Below are 18173 nucleotides of genomic sequence, written 5' to 3'. Positions count from 1 at the left end.
CGGGTGGACACAAAAGCAGGAAAAAGCAAGACAGGATTAAAAACCAAGAGTAGTTCTTTACCAACCTCTAGAACATGGAGGGAAAACTCTCACATACTAGGACAATGACATGACAAGGACTGACAAAGGGAGCATACATAAATACAGAGGTCGGGGTGATCACATTGATCAACAGCTGAGGGATTGGAACAAGGCAGAGGAGTGCAGGGAACTTGGAGAAAGAGACCAAACCAAACCAAGACCAGAAAACACACCCATGGAGACAGACAGAACACAAGGAGCAAGGAAGACCAGGAGAACATAAACTGGTGCATGGCCATGACCGTGACTGTCTGTGTGTGTACCTTTTCCATGTGTACAATGTGAGGTTGTTGTTGTTGTGGCAGTGGTGTTATAAGGGGACACCTCGGGGCTCCTGTGATCTACCCTACACCTCTTGGTCTTGCCCTGGGACAGAGACGGAGGTAGAAGATGAGGCGTCCTCAAAGGACAGTGCCGTCAAAGACTCCCCCGAATCCTGTATCTCTTCCAACACTCGTTGAATCCTCTCCTCTTTCTCTCCCCTCCTCTCTCTGCATCTCTTCTTTCCTTTCTCTTGCTCCTCCTCTGTCTCCTCGCTTTCCTCTTCTCCTCTGGATTCAGCCATGGGTGGAGAAGAACTTCCTCTAGAGTGGGACGGTCTTTGGGGACACTTTTCTAAACACCACATCAGCCGGTTCTCAAATTCTGGAGAGAGAAAGAACGAGAGAAGGAGAGAGATAGCAGAGAATATGAGAGAAGTGGAGGAGATTGTGGTCAGCTGAATACAGACAGAAAGCATGTGTGTGTCTCTGTGTGAGAGTGTGTATGTTTATTTTTCTCATCTGCGTGTGGATGCATGTCTTACGGCTGGACATCCCATTCATGACAGGCTCACTACAAATGACCTGGTTGGAAGGGGTATACCCCAGACACAACGTTAAACAACAGTCCCCCCAGCTGACAGACAGCGGATGGAACCGCCTGGTAGGAACCATGGAGGTACCATTCAGGAGGGATGTACAGTTCGGTACCTGACGCATACACAAAACAACCTTACTTAAACCACACATGGAAGTGTGTTTACGCACGTGATTGTGTGCAATTGCAAATGACTGCATTCTTTATTTCCGCTCAAGTCCTTGTGTTCGTCATCATGGTAAATCTTTGATGATATATTGCTCTTTAATATGGATTGGGGGGGGGGGGGGGGGTGAGAGAAAATACAAGAGTAGGGAATGTACCAAGGAACTCGGTGTAGGGTTCTTCTTTAATAATGCCGCTACAGCCAAAGTCCAGAACCATAATGCGTGGAACCACAGAACCTCAACCAGAAGGTTCTCTGGCCTAATGTCTCGGTGGAGAACACCCCAGGAGTGAAAATTGATCAAGGTTTCAACCAGCTGCCTCAGAATGATGATGAAAGAGAAAAGATGGACAGTTGGGAGAGGGAGGGCAAATGGTGAAACAATATATTGTGGAAGAATTAATCGCAATACAAAATGTTTACAATATGTATTGTAGAGTTATGGCAATATTTGTACAATATAACGGCCGTTTGCTTCTATTGGTTGAGCTACCAGCACGCATTCACAGAAATTGCTTGAACTGAGTTAAAGATCCCATGACATGCTGTTTTTGGATGCTTTTATATAGGCCTTAGTTGTCCCCTAATACTGTATCTGAAGTTTCTTTCCCTGGTGCAGAATTACAGCCACTACGAGCAGTCCCACAATGAGCTTTCATCAGGACGTGCTGTTTCTGTGTCTGTAGCTTTAAATGCTATGAGGAAGAAAGAGGCGGGGCTAACTGCTATGCTTCGGTCGTTTACAAGCCAATATGAAAACCAATATCGCGCTCGCACGGTCCTAGCTCATTTTCTCACTAATACTCTTAACTAAATTGTATGTACAACAAAGACAATTTGGGAATAAATCTGTTCATTGAATTTCAGTTTCATTAAAAATGTTGTTCAAAATATTGTGATACGTATTGCATTATACATCCGGTATTGTGATACATATCGAATCGTGAGCTGAGCGTATCGTTACACCCCTAATGTTTACTTTCACAAATAGCTCTCTGGAGGTGGATGGCTGTGATGAACTTGTCTGCACACACTTACCTTGACCTGATCCTCTGGGAGATATCCTCCTCTCTCCTGAATATAGTCAAACAGGTCTATGGTGGGCCTCACCCCTCACCTCCTCACCCTTGACCTTCACTGCCCCACCCTGTCCTACAATCAGTAGGAGCACCACCTCCAGGGGGAGCTGGAGGAGCTTCCCACCAGAGTCTTAAATACAGAGAACACAACAACCCAACCTGACCTCACAGTCCATTTGTAACATGTAATTCGTAACATTTTACGAATATAATAAGCCCCTTCAGTGCGAAGCAAAACCCCTCCGCTTTGCGTCGGGGTGCTGTTCGCCCTGTCGGCGCTTATTTTCCCGATAATGACCGGCGTTCTATACATTAAATGTACATTATCCCGCTTATTACACGGCTACTTGCCAAAACAAAATAATTACTTAGCACAGTGTGTCTTTTTACAATGTATTTGTTACTATTTGTAGTGTTGATCAGCAGAGAAATAGTTCGCCAAAGACGTTGAACTTCAGACGTTGAACTTCAGACGTCGCTAAGCAACGGAATACGCTGGGGTTGATAAGTTAACGGACTACTTGTGGAGTGCTACGAAAGACGTGAATCCGAGGCAGAAAGGCCACTTCCCTTGACAGCGGTCAATTATGCCACGGTCAAAAAAATTGTTGACCACAGAACGTTGGGAAGCCCCATTCAAGTGAAGGCAGCATTATACAGCATTAAGAAGAGCTGTGTAATAATGGAAAATTAATTCATGGAGTCTAGCAGTTGCAACTAGCACGAATGTGAATATAAGCGGACTACAAATATGGCGCATGTTTTTCTTCAAAACACTGGTGGAATTCTGGGAATTGTAGTTCTGTCTGTTCATATTCATTTATATGTTCTTTGTCCTAAAGTAGTACCATATTCGCAATGTAATATTTACTTACATCAGTCTCTTTAAAAAGTCATAATTTATCAGTTATCAATTCGTCCAAATGTAACTGTTGTTACATTTTAAACTCAACATTATACTTAAAGATAGCCCTTTTGAGTCTGAATACAAAATCTCAGGCGGATTATAGCTTCAGTTGAAATAAAAAGTCGAATTTAATTTTAAGAAATTAACTATTCTAGGTGGCGCTGTTGATCCCGTTGGGACTGGGGTCATGATATTGAACGATTGTGTTTAACTAACCCCAATTATTAACTGTACCAAGCCATGACTATGTACCATAAAAGGAACTCAAAATCCTAACCCTGATTTTGGACCTGCATACCCCCTATTTGTATTGTACATTTGTGTAAACGTTGTATTTGGCCCCATGTTAAATCCTTAACAATAATAGTAAGTAAAACTATTTTTTGCCACTATATACACAAAATCTAATTTATTGCATTTGACCTTATTTCCTTGTCTCTTTGAAATGTATGCCCGACACAAGATCGAAGTCCAGCACGGTGAAAATTAGAATTCGTCATAGGACCAAACCAAATATATCATTGGATAGGTTTTGATTAGGAGAGTAACACAATGCCAGTCTGAAGGCTCTACTTGGTTCCTGATGTGAAATATTGACATCTGAACCTCGACTTTTACCCAAAAATGTGGTATTGTAGGTGGCGCTGTTGATCCCCTGTTGGGACTAGGGTCATGATATTGAACAATTGTGTTTAACTAACCCCAATTATTCACTGTACCAGGCCATGACTATGTACCCTAAAAGGAACTCAAAACCCTAACCCTAATTGTCTACGTCTCATACTAACACCAAACGGTACCCTGTGCGTCCGCATCCGACGCCTGGGGCCGTGACAAAGTGTCGGTATTTGACGACTTAGGAATGAGAACGGGTGAGCCTGATGCAAACACTCCACATAGCAAATGTACACAAAATCCAAATAAACGAACACGAAATTAACTAACCAACATTATATTTACCAGCTGCATCACAGATTCGGGCACTGCCTCATCTAGGCAAAATTCAATAAATCTCGCCTACAATAATCATTCAATGCAGGGAGCGACAGATGTGTCTCGTTCATGTTACTTCACCACACGTTGTGACGCGTTGTGTCACGTTGTGACCATTATGAAATAAAGTGTTTTGTAATTCATACATTTTGAATGTCAATTAGGCATTTAATTAGATAATTAAGTCATTTATTTAAGCATTGTATATAATTATATATTTAGTCATGTTTTTAACTATTCATTTATTGGCTGCCCTAAAATCCCATTATAAAAACACAGCCACACAGATGCTTGGCATTAATAAATAGAAGAAGGTGATAAAGATGTCTCATTAAGGGTAACCAATTAATAGCCTATAGAAGCTAGAGCCTATATCCCCTTTAGGCATCCAGAATGTTGCTTGACGTAGAAAATGAATAAGTACACCATAAATGTGAGCTGTGAATATGTGAGCTGTGAATACATTATGTGATATATTGTGGAACATTCTTATTAAAGGATTTTTTTATGCACTCAAGCCATAGTTAAAGACCAAACACCATCATCCCCGCCCTGCTTCAGGACAAGCTCTCCCAGCTGAACGTGCCTGATTCCACCTGCAGGTGGATCACAGACTTCCTGTCGGACAGGAAGCAATACGTTAAGCTGGGAACACAAGTCTCTGACTCCCGGCCCATCAGCACCAAAACTCCTCAGGGCTGCGTCTTTTCTCCTCCACTCTTCTCCCTGTACACAGTCTGATTATAGGTGGGAAGCTGACAACCCTGGACTTCAGAAAGAATACAGCCCCACTCACCCCCATCACCCTGTGCGACACCCCAGTCAACACTTTGGAGTCCTTCCGCTTCCTGGGCACTATCCTCTCCCTATTTTATTTGACATACCTGTCCCCTTAGTATTAGTTAATTAGACTTTGCACCTTTTGTATAGTATAGTAACACTTGTTTAAACTTACACCACTTATTTAAGATTTACATTTACATTTACATTTAGTCATTTAGCAGACGCTCTTATCCAGAGCGACTTACAGTAAGTACAGGGACATTCCCCCGAGGCAAGTAGGGTGAAGTGCCTTGCCCAAGGACACAACGTCAGTTGGCATGACCAGGAATTGAACTGGCAACCTTCAGATTACTAGTCCGATTCCCTCACCGCTCAGCCATCTGACTCCCTTTACTGTTGAATGTATCCACAATTCCATGTCTGTGCAAACTTTCCTGGCGATTATAACCCTTTCTGATTCTGAAAACAGACTGACAGAGAAATGTGTTTAAACTATTAATAATATACTTAGTACAACTAATCTCTTTCCGGTACTGTACAGTACATGCATGAAGCGCAAAATTAAAACAGAACATTTTACAATTAGCCTATAATAAGCTAAGACTATTTTCTTCCCCTTCCGGTCAGGTTCACATTCATTTTGATCTTAAAATTCTTCATATCAACAGTGTACAAATAAAATAATAAATAAATACAAGGAAATCCTATTTAATAAATACATCAATCATAGATCGTCTAGCGATGGTGACTGAAGATTTTCCGCTATATCCGAAACGTTTGTAATTATTTTCCAGAATTGATGCAGAATTTCTAAAAACTGGATGGACATAACATTAACCCACATTATTGTGGAATTATCAAGGAGACTTTCGTGTTTTGGGGTTGAAAAATATTGGAGGATATAAGAAAAATCTTCCGTATACAACAGCATCCCACCCATGCTTTATCCAATGGGAATGGTGTTCAAAGCGTCCAATATTGCCGTGGATGGGTTTACATTGGAGTTAGATGAAACCCCAAGACGTCTCACACTGACGCCAAAGGGTACCCTGTGCGTTCGCATCCGACGCCTGTCACAGCCCTAAAGCGTTAGTATTTGACGACTTGGGAATGAGAACAGGTTTTTATATGGCTCTGGGATCACTATATGAAAGGGGCGATTGTAAACTACTGCCCTTCTGCTTGTTTAAGGTCCAGGGTGGCTCATTATTAACACACACGGCTTAGCATATCATTAGACAAATCGAGTAATTCCAACCTTTTAAACTACTAGTAGGTCAGGAGGTACCCTACTACTTGATTCAGATGGGTGATTTATTTGTGACTTTCTGCGAATAAATCGACAGATTCATACTGTATTGGGTGCTCAACGAAAGCAAATGGACCGTGAAAGTACGCAATTTTCCCTTCAGCATGTGCTTGTTTGATGCCAGGCCAAAGTAGCCTGGTCCTAACCAGACTCTCGTACATTTCATTTGTACAGAGAGTCTGGGCTCTCTGTACAATTGGGCAATTTGGATTTTGCTTCTGTACTGCATCTGGGCTTGAGGTACGTAAGTCAGATGTCTCCGGTTAACTTTCTACCTGTCCAATCAGCGAACAGAGGGAGTGGGTGAGAACAATGAATCAAAAATTTGAATTTGAGGACTAACTATACTAAGGGTACATAACTAGCAATACTAAGTGGAATTAGAATTAAAATAAAATATACAATAAAATATAAAATAAAACAGAAGTTGTAGTAATTTACAATATAAAAATACAAATATAAAAAAAAATACAAATGGTACAAGATTGTGTAGTGCAGTGCAAAAAGCAGTGTGTTTTACGGACATTTAGTGATGAAGTCAGTGTGAACTCTTGGCCTTGTTGAAGAGGCCAACAGCGTAAGAGAAGAAACTATTTTTTATGTCATTGATGTCGTGCGCTAGTTTGTATTGTAGTTCCGTAATGGCGGCGGAGAAAGATGCGAGCGAAGATGCGAGCGAGGGAGACCCTGCCCCACCTGCATCCCCTTGGAGACCCTGCCCCCCTGTCCCCCCCCTTTCTCACTGGATGATCTACCCCTTCCCCTTGGAGACCCTGCCCCACCTCCCCCTATACATCATCGACCCTGGCCTGGTCGGCCTCACCACTTCTCCTGGAGACACAACCCCCTTTCCTTCCCTGGAGACGGAGCTCCCATCTCCCTGCACGCCATCAAGACCTTGGGGTGGTCTACTCCCTTCCCTGGAGAACCCCCCCCCCCCCCCTTTGGATTACCTCAGACCTGTGGGTCTTGTCTGCCCCCCTCCCTTAGCAGACCTGTGGGTCTTCTCCGCCCCCTCCCTCTCTGAACATCACCAGATCCTTGGTTTGCCCCCCATGTGCCACCATGAACGCCCTGGACATTTAATTGGACAACCACATTCCCGCCCCATGGTCTTCTGACCAATCACCTATCAGAGTTCTCCCTGTCATTGGGGGTACAAGACCTGTCTCCCGAGGACAGGGAGACAGAACTTGGACTGGGCAGAACTCTCTCTGATCTCTGTCACAACCACTTTCTCAACGAAGGCCTTCGTTTGATCTATTCTGGGACTCTGTTTCTGTGAAGCTGCATTGGCATCATCGACTGATTCACTGTATTAGACTAAAGGCCAAATTAAGGCCGAATTATACTACTCCGACTCCGTTACGGACAGACGGACGGACGGAGTCGGACGGATTGGTTGAATCTATAGTACTCCGAAACCTGTGGGTGCTGAAAACACTTCACTGCCAGAAGAGTAGGTGGCACTGCGATGCTAGCTAGGTTATCGAAAAGTCGGAGCAAATTTACAAATTATCCGTTTCATCAATAAAATAAGCACATTTTCAGCAACTACACTGCCCATTTCTCGTCACATTTTAATTCAGATGCTGATTTACATTTACTGTTTAGCTGAAATATGAATTGTAAACTTACAGCAATGGCGGTCAAAGGATTCTGTTCCGTCTTGTTGGTCACGGCAACCCCGCCCCCGACCCTGACGCAAGCGGTTCTTAATACGGACCAATCACAGCCAAGGGGTATCCGTAAAATGACGGACGGACGGATAGTCAGGAAAATCAGGAGGTGCACGTAGAGGGGCTCGGAGAGGGCTCGGAGAGGGAGTTCCTCGTCGGAGAGGGCGTTCCCTGTGTCCGTCTCCGTAAAAACGGAGAAGTATAAATCGGCCTTAACAAGTGATCCTCCGTCGTAGTACAGAAAACCCTGGGTTGAACTTGAAGTTACCTCGCTAACGCCAAATCTTGATTCGTAGTACAGGCCCAAGCCCCCACCCCTCGCCCCTCGGCTTGAAGCAATGGCCCCGGTGGATGTAGGTGGTATTGCATTTCTTGTTAGACTTCCGGCTCTTCCGGTCGTTTTTATTCTATTAACTCCAGTCAACATTTACAAAACTATCTCCCCCAATAATTTTTGTTCGATTCTCGAACCTGGGTCATACTACTAGCTTTTTCATAGAAGAATTTTTCTTGATTTTTGCTAAGTTTGAAACCAATCCGAAATGGGTAAAGTAGCACCCCATTTATTTGCTTACGTCAATAAAAGTTGCCTGCCAATGTGCTCGCGGATACGAACAGGGCACGAGCACAAATGTTCACATTGGCCGATTGCCGATTTACCTGGAGCTGACTTATATTGAATGAGCACAGGGAAAAATGGCTTGAGTTGCCTGCCCTGATGTAGCAAGTTTAGCAAATGGTTGTCACACATACATGAAATGTTGTTAATATAGTTTATTCCCGTTATTTTAAAACAGATTACATTTTTCATGATGGCAAATATTATATTATGTTAAGCGTGAGCATAGATTGTTCACATGGCTATCTGGAGCAAAGACGAAGATTAATACTTTAACTGATAACCACAATAGGAAATGATATATATTTAAATAATATTGCCTTGCCTTCAGAAGCTTTTGTTAAACGCACCCATTAGGCTATTCTTTTTTTAAATTATCGTGTCATCAAGCCAGACTGCTTTTGTGGGACAATGAAGGTCTTCAGTGACTATGTTTCACCCCCACTTATATCTGATGGAAATGTCTTGTATATAGTTCTGTTAATATGCCCCTTTCAAAGTAAAATGTTCAATGAAGTATATTTTAGACACTTCTCAAGCTTTTATTTATTACATTATTACCAAGTCTTGTTAGATCACGTTATACCCATTAATAGGCGTTTGGTTTTGTAGGTTGAAAATATAAAACACAGGCCACATTTCTACACTGATGTTAAATTGAAGGCAGTGTGAATTTCGTGGCATTTCGTTTTAATATAAAGTTGACAGTAAGCTATGGTAAGTCTGCATTATGGAAGATTTCTGTTACAAAAATAACTATAAAGCTTTCTTTGCCTGGCGAGAACAACGACGGAGCTATGTGTTCATGTTAACAGTTTATTTAATCCGATACAATGCGTTGGAAATCATACTCAAATCACGAAGAAAAAAAACAACATATGTGATGAGTTCCATCTACAATAGCCCTATATTTAGCCCTATAGCCTATTTCGAAAAAACAAGTGAAAGGAATACTATACAGTGACAGCATACATTTCCGTAAAGTTTCAACATGTCTCTGATTCTTATCTGACTTGTACCCCATTCTGCCACTGCAATGCCTTAGCTCACACGCTCGCAACCATATAAATCTATGCTCGCGACTGGTTATCGCAAAGTATGACGTGTACAGCTAGTTGCAATCGTGCACGAGGTCTCGGAGCTAGGGAAAAAAAGAGCCACTGTTTAAAGCTAGACCGGAAGAGTCGGAAGTGGAAAGATGGCACGGTCCAGTTTCGTGCTCTCGCTTGCCTCACTGCGCCACTGAGCACTTTTCATAGAAATGAATGGGGACGCCATCTTGGAAGACAAAATTTGCTTCCTCTAGTTATAATAACTCTACGTACAGGCCCCAGGATGTTCTTAAGGCCGATTTATACTTCTCCGTTTTTACGGAGACGGACACAGGGAACGCCCTCTCCGACGAGGAACTCCCTGTCCGTGCCCTCTCCGAGCCCCTCGGAGAGCTCTACGTGCACCTCCTGATTTTCCTGACTATCCGTCCGTCCGTCATTTTACGGATACCCCTTGGCTGTGATTGGTCCGTATTAAGAACCGCTTGCGTCAGGGTCGCGGGCGGGGTTGCCGTGACCAACAAGACGGAACAGAATCCTTTGACCGCCATTGCTGTAAGTTTACAATGCATATTTCAGCTAAACAGTAAATGTAAATCAGCATCTGAATTAAAATGTGATGAGAAATGGGCAGTGTAGTTGCTGAAAATGTGCTTATTTTATTGATGAAACGGATAATTTGTAAATTTGCTCCGACTTTTCGATAACCTAGCTAGCATCGCAGTGCCACCTACTCTTCTGGCAGTGAAGTGTTTTCAGCACCCACAGGCTTCGGAGTACTATAAATTCAACCAATCCGTCCGTCTGTCCTTAACGGAGTCGGAGTAGTATAATTCGGCCTTTACATTTACATTTAGTCATTTAGCAGACGCTCTTATCCAGATCCCTTTACCGGGGTAGATCGCCATGGTAACACATGCTGAACGGCTAACCTGGTCGGGAGCAGGTTAAGTTGGAGATCAGAGATCAACCGGTATAAAAGCCCCGCCCACTAACTCATTCTTGAGGATAATGCCGTCACCATTCATAGAAGATAGTGATGGGAAGTTCGGATCATTTTACAGATTCGGTTCTTTGAATCTCGTTCAGTAAAATGAACAAATCTTTTTTCGAGTCATTCGTTCATTTCAAGGGGGGGGGGGGGGGAAGGGGGGGGGCTATCCGTCCACTGCAAACACGTATCATATTCTCATGTAGGTTAGTGCATGACATGTGCACCAGCAGATACTATTTTAAAAGAAATTCCTGCATTACAATAATGTATCATGACAGTTTGTAGGATTTTGTCATTTATTATCACACTAGCATTTAATTATCACGGCAAACAATTACACTGCACTAAACTGTAAGTGTAAATGTAAAGTGAAAATAACAAAACCAGTCAGTATGATGACTTGAGCGAATATCATTCACGTCTTACTAAAACAGCGGCCACGCGAAAGGGAATGAGGAAACTGTTTCCTCTACTAAAAAATACAATGCGGGTCACGTGAAAAAAGGATCCAAAGACTCGTAGAAAGACCGAGTCGGGAAGTGAACGAATCGTTTGTTTCCTCCAGTACAGAGCCTATGCAGGTCACGTGAAAAATTATCCAAAGACTCGTAGAAAGACCGAGTCGGGAAATGAACGAATCGTTCGTTTCCTCTAGCTACCAGTACAGAGCCTATGCAGGTCACGTGAAAAATGATCCATAGACTCGTAGAAAGACCGAGTCGGGAAATGAACGAATCGTTCGTTTCCTCTAGCTACCACTACAGAGCCTATGCAGGTCACGTGAAAAATGATCCAAAGACTCGTACCCGAAGACCGAGTCGGGAAATGAACGAATCTTTTCTGTTTACTTGGACGAGCGTATGCAACAGTCCCGATGCGCGGCCACGAGAAAATGAACGAATCACTCTTTGAGAGGACTCGTTACTCCCGAGTCCTTGTAAGGATTCGTTCAAAATGAACGAATCGTTCACGAACGACACATCACTAATACGGTGCAATCACCGCCCCTTTATGTGAAAGCGCACGAATCTAGATTGTAAAGATCTGGGTTGAGTTAGAGAGTTGATAACCGCCGTCGTGATACCACTTACCGTGATTGCGATTGTTACGCTTTGCGTAGCCGGGTAACTGAAAGTGATCCAGAGCATGTTGATCTTGATTCGTAGTACAGGCCCCTGGGGGGTATTCGTTGTAGCTCGCTAAGCGGTTTAGCGAGCTAATTTTCAGGCTAATATCAAAAACGCCCCTCTTTTTGGTTCGTGGAAGCAACTTTCGATAAATCACCATAGTAACATATCAATTAGCACTAACCTGCTCCAGAGCAGGCTAACGTAAGTGTAGCTGGATAAGCTTGCCACACCCCCGTAAAATAACATGGCAGCTCCCTTTTTGAGAGACCCAGTTGACCAAGGAGCTATATTTTAGTTTGATTAGCTTTCCATCGAGTTCTTCGCGATTGCCAAGATCCTTTATTTCACACGGATGAGTTCTTGTTTGAGCGATATCGATTCAGCCAGCTGTTGTGCCTGTGCTTTTTATATGTTTCACTGTGGGAGAGTGGGAAACGTCATATCGATTCCTTTTTATGTCTTGACATGTGAAGAAATTGACAATAAACCTACTTGAAACTTTAACTGTGCTTCAGACTCTGCATAGCCTTGAGTTTTTTTGCGTCAGGCATAGGCTACATTTTTATACAGTATAGGCGATGCAGAAAAACATTGGCAAAGCCGCAGCATGCGTTGCTGTAAGAAAAGTGCTTAACCAGCTGATGAATCAATTCATCATATTCCCTGGCCATGTCCCAGTCAATGAAATCAAAGAGGGATTTACACATAGGCCTACATGCATATACACATATATAGTACATGATATAAGCGTAGTAGCTTACATATATCCTCATAAGTGTCTATGAATTCGTATCAATTAGATACTCTTTGGCCTTGTTTTTATCTAGCCTACTTATTCTGAAAGAGTTGAGATCATTATTTTCGCTAGCAAGATCTCATTCGATTATTAATTTCCATTAAGCCTACTGCCAGCAGGCACATTTAACTCTTGAATTTACGGACGACACCACCCTTATTGGGCTCATCTCTGGTGGAGACAAGTCTGATTATAGGTGGGAAGCGGCCAACCTGGTGACCTGGTGCAGCCAGAACAACTTAGAGCTCAATGCTCTTAAGACAGTGGAGATGGTTGTGGACTTCAGGAAGAACACAGCCCCACTCACCCCCATCACCCTGTGTGACTCCCCAGTCAACACTGTGGAGTCCTTCCGCTTCCTGGGCACTATCCTCTCCCAGGACCTCAAGTGGGAACTGAACATCAGCTCCCTCATCAAGAAAGCACAACAGAGGATGTACTTCCTTCGGCAGCTGAAGAAGTTCAACCTGCCAAAGACAATGATGGTGCACTTCTACTCAGCCATCATTGAGTCCATCCTCACCTCCTCCATCCCCATCTGGTACGCTGCTGCTACTGCCAAGGACAAGAGCAGGCTGCAGCGTATCATCCGCACTGCTGAGAAGGTGATTGGCTGCAATCTGCCTACCCTCGAGGACCTGCACACCTCGAGGACCCTGAGGCGAGCGAGGAAGATTGTGGCCGACTCCTCCCATCCTGGACACTCCCTGTTTCAGTCACTCCCCTCTGGCAGAAGGCTGCGGTCCATCAGGACCAATACCTCACGCCACAAAAACTCTTGTTTCTTCCCTTCCGCTGTTGGCCTCTTTAACAAGGCCAAGGGACCACACTGACTCTAATGACTTCCTGCTTAAAACACACTGCTTTTTGCACTGCATTACAAAATGTTATCTTGTACATTTGTATTTTTGTAATATTTGTATTTTTATATTGTAATTTACGACAACTTATATTTTATTTCATTGTATATTTAATTCAATTCTAATCCCACTTAGTACTGCTAGTTTATGTACCCTTAGTATAGATAGTCCACATATTTAAATTTTAGGTCCCTATTTGTTTATTGTATGCACCTTCCTGCCAAAGCAAATTCCTTGTCTGTGCAAACTTTCATGGCGAATAAATCCCATTCTGATTCTGATTTATAGAAATGTGATCTGATTGGGGTAATGAGGCACTTAAGATGAGCCTATACATTTCCCCAAAACTTTCGCATAGCTTATCGGCAATTTTTTGCCAAGCTGCTTGCTCTGGCAGCGGTGGCGGTGTTTGACTTAGCCATGATAATATGCTTATTGTCTTCGTAGAGACTCATTATAATAGTTTGCTCGGATGGCGAGAATAGCTTATCACCGCTCTCTCTTTCGTCTTTTCCCCCATCATACCGTTAGAAAATCACGGTTTTGGTGATCGACCTTTCCTGCCTTTTGAAGTAGGACGTGCACGTGCAATTTCCCTTATAAGTTTAGCCTGATTGAAATTAACCACATGATTTGGATGCGGATCAGCCGTTGACGAACCGATATTTGCTGTTCTCACTCATCTCGCTAATGTTAACGGGCTAAAGGGACAATTGATTAACTTAGCTTCAACCCTTACGAAGAACGGGGCCCAGCACGTCAGAAATGTTAAGGGATGTAGCTAGCTAATAGAGCATAATAAACATATACATGTTATGTCAAAGCGTTGTATTGTAATAAGTAACTAGAGAGGGTACAATTTCTGGGGAAATTGTAGGGTGTGCTTGCTTGCGTCGGTTGCAGGTGGGTCCGTCCTCTAAGTTTTTCCCTTCTAGTGATATTTTCAAGCATTTAGCCTACTCATATTGCATATTTCATTAAGAACACCCTTTGAAACAGCTGCGAACCCCCTTTGAAACAAGCTACTACGTTGTCACTGGCAGTATGGAATCGCGATTCAAACAGTACCGTCTGCTAACTGAAAATATGCCCCCCAAAACGTAAATAAGTTTGACATTAATGTAGGGGGAAATGGCTAATTCAAAATAAGTTTGCTAGAGGCAAGCTAGCTGCTGTTGCTCCACATTTCACTGATTGTTTGAAAGCGCCGGAAATGAGAACGTTTCTTTTGACATAAAGTTTAGCTGTGGCATTGAAGACAGTACTACACACTGCCAGTGGGCGAGCCGGGTCTGACGGCTAACGTCAAAACAAGCCGCGGTGTCACTCAAATTCCAAGTTTGACACAAATCACAAAAATATGTTGACCCGCTGGCTATCTTCGCAATAGTCATATCGTCATAACATTGCCCTCCTTCTGTTTTTTGGTGTAGAATTGACCGAACTATAAAATTACGAAAATACTAAACTACTATGACGCTTGCATATGGAGCTAAATCAGGGCCAAATGTTTTGTTAATTCGAAGAAAAAATCTTTAGTCGAAAAACTAAAGCTTGACATTGAAAATGTAAGTTTTGGTCGAAAACTTGAAAAATAAAACCATGTATTCAAAGAAAAAATAAGTGTACACATTTTTTTTGCAGGTTGAATAATATTTCGATGACATTTTTGAATAATTTTGAATAAGTTATTAATTGTCAATTTTCACTTTCATATTTTCACATAGTTTCACATTTCATGTTTTCAGATTCCAAACTTTTTTTTACGGCATAAATTTTTTTTTTTTGAGTTTCTTTTTTGAGTTTCTTTTATTTGTATTTTTTTTTGAGTTTCAGACTTTTGGCCCCGATTTTGCGTAGGGGGCGTGGCTTCAACTCAGAGGCGGTAATTATGAGTGACAGCCTAACAAAGAGGCAGAAGACTAGGCTGTTGGCATGGCGTCCGCTCCGCCAAGGCAACAGGCTGGCGCCAGCGCACAGGTAAAGGCGTATATATGCTTCTGCGTTTTTTGAAAAACGGACACATGGAAACGCCCTCTTCTCCGCGGAAGGCCCTCTACGAGCTCTCCGTCAGCCCTCGGAGAGCCCCGGAGAGCTCAACGTGCACCTCCTGAATTTTCTAACTATCCGTCGTGAGCGACGGAGAGCTACGGAGACCCCCTTGGCTGTGATTGGTCAGTATTAAGAATCGCTTGCGTCAGGGGCGGGGTTGCCGGGATAAACAGGACGAACAGAATCCTTTGACCGCCATTGCTGTAAGTTTTCACAATTCATATTTCAGCTAAACAGTACATGTAAATCAGAATCTGAATTAAAATGTGACGAGAAATGGGCAGTGTAGTTGCTGAAAATGTGCGTATTTTATTGATGAAACGGCTAATTTGTAAATTTGCTCCGACTTCTCGATAACCTAGGTAAATAAACACTCCACGACGATTTACAAAAAACTGTTGCGCCACCTACTCTTCTGGCGGTGAATTGTTTTCAGCACCCACAGCCTACGGAGAACCATAAACGCAGTCTATCCGTCCGTATCCGTGCGTATCCGTGCGTATCCGTGCGCCCGCCCATCCGTAAACGGAGACGCAGAAGCATATTGCGGCCTTAAGACATGTGAAAGATATTAGCCTTTTTGAATAGATACTTTGGGACATTATCCCCGCAGTGGCATTTTTTTTGTCATTAACACATAAAGGGGAAAATAGGTGGACAGCTGGACAAAGCTGGAAATTAAGCATCGCTAGCACTAAAGTTAGCATTAACTAACGTTAGCTTCACACTTCAGTATAGTACTGTACGTAGCAGGTGTTTTTACAGTCAGTCAAGCTCAGTTCTTTTTTTTTTACTTTAACGTGTAGTGTAACTTAGTGTCTTTGTTAACCTCTGTTTAGTGTGTAAAACGTAATTTATCAGGCCAGAGCATTAATGTAAAGTTGTATTTGTCTATTCTATTCTAGGAACAAATGAAAAGAGACCTTCTTCAGACACTTTTAACAAAACTGTAAATAGTTCACATCCAGCGGGAGTCTCTGTGTGGCCCAGGACAGTTTTGTTAAAAGTGTTCCAGCTTTGTCCAGCTGTCCACCTATTTTTCCCTTTATGTGTTAATGACAAAAAAATGCCACTGCGGGGATAATGTCCCAAAGTATCTATTCAAAAAGGCTAATATCTTTCACATGTCTTACCTGTGCGCTGGCGCCAGCATGTTGCCTTGGCGGAGCGGACGCCATGCCAACAGCCGAGTCTTCTGCCTCTTTGTTAGGCTGTCACTCATAATTACCGCCTCTGAGTTAAAGCCTAAAAAAAAAGTTTTGAATCTGAAAACATGAAATGTGAAACTATGTGAAAATATGAAAGTGAAAATTGAAAATTAATAACTTATTCAAAATAATTCCAAAATGTCATCGAAATATTATTCAACCTGAAAAAATAAATTGGTACACTTATTTTTTCTTTGAATACATGGTTTTATTTTTCAAGTTTTCGACCACAACGTACATTTTCAATGTCAAGCTTTAGTTTTTTGACTAAAGATTTCTTTTTTCGAATGAACAAAACATTTGGCCCTGATTTAGCTCCATACTTGCATGGCTGCCGCCTAGGCAGTCTCACGGGCGACCCGCACTCGCTCAAATTACAAAGACTTTCATGACCTAAATAAAAAATCAGAGATGGCAGTTCCACTCGAAATTGCTTTCTCAACAAAACCCAATGGTTGGTAATTTTGGGGGTTGGCATTTTTCACTCAGAATCCAAGCTCCAATTTGCGTGTTAGAGCGTCTCTATCACGTTGTATCCATGCGTCGTTGCTAACGTGTGCTGACGTAGTGACGTAGGTTAGCACTGGTACCCTTCGTTGACAGAAAACACTTTTTGCCACCAAAACGTTGTAACCTCCTAAACTGTGCAAAGGAGTGTAAATAAAAATACAAGCAACTCAATCGCTACCAAGACGAAACTTTTGACACCTAGGTTGTCTATGTAGGCCAAATATTGACTGAGTTTTAGGGGGGCAAAAATAAATAATAAAAATAATAACTATATATGTGAGAGAACAAAGGTTGTGCTCTCGCCGAAGGCTTGAGCACACCCAACTAGGCATACATACACATAGGCTAACACATTCTGGTTTAACAGTGATGTCAGATTTTTTTTCTTCTAATTTCGGCAGTCGGAGGGCGGTGGAGACCAATGGAAGACGCGGAACTGTAGGCAAAACTTATGTTTCTCTGTTCCGTTGTTCTCTCTTTTCTCTGTTGGAGTTCTTTTAAGAGCTTGATGGCATCAACATCCAGTCTGATACTAAAAGATCATTAACTTGAATTGTATCTCTTCATTTTAATACCCACACACGAAAATCCAGGTTGAATCAAGTAGCTACAGTACTGCTAATAGCCCATGTTGGTCTCCTTATATTTCTATCAAAGTTGATGTAGCCTATACGTGTTCATTTTCTATAAAGATGAAGCAATATTGTTCCAATAGTAGTTCAGGTAACGGGATAAGGACCGAAAACACATTATAGGTTGGTCCCCTGAAGGTTTGATATGTCACTAAAAGGTTCTGCAAAGGTTAGCATTGATACAGAGGAAAGGTCCTATAATGGTTCCCTAAACGTTCCCAGAACGTCCTGAAAGGCCACTAAATAACGTCCTCCTACCCTTTAAAGAACTCCACATTGAGACCAATATGGGACGTTCTGGGAACGTTATAAGGCGACGTCCTTTACACCAACGGGAACGTTCTGGGAACGTTCTTGGAACGTACAATTTCTAGCTAGGTATACTTACCCCTCAGTTTCGAGACATAAGGGCTAGCCCTTATGGGTAATTTACCCCTAGCCCTTATGTCTCGAAACTGTTTACCG

General features: G+C 42.5%; 1 pseudogene; it reads right to left on the bottom strand.

Annotated features, from left to right (window-relative positions):
* Positions 1-795: 795 nt before the first annotated feature.
* On the bottom strand, positions 796-4886 carry LOC136940268 (serine/threonine-protein kinase pim-2-like; annotated as a pseudogene).
* Between the last annotated feature and the right edge of the window lie 13287 nt (positions 4887-18173).

This window comes from Osmerus mordax, chromosome 3 (genome assembly GCF_038355195.1).
Source record: "Osmerus mordax isolate fOsmMor3 chromosome 3, fOsmMor3.pri, whole genome shotgun sequence".
In the NCBI taxonomy this organism is placed as follows: domain Eukaryota; kingdom Metazoa; phylum Chordata; class Actinopteri; order Osmeriformes; family Osmeridae; genus Osmerus; species Osmerus mordax.
This window is presented reverse-complemented; position numbering and strand designations above follow the sequence as displayed.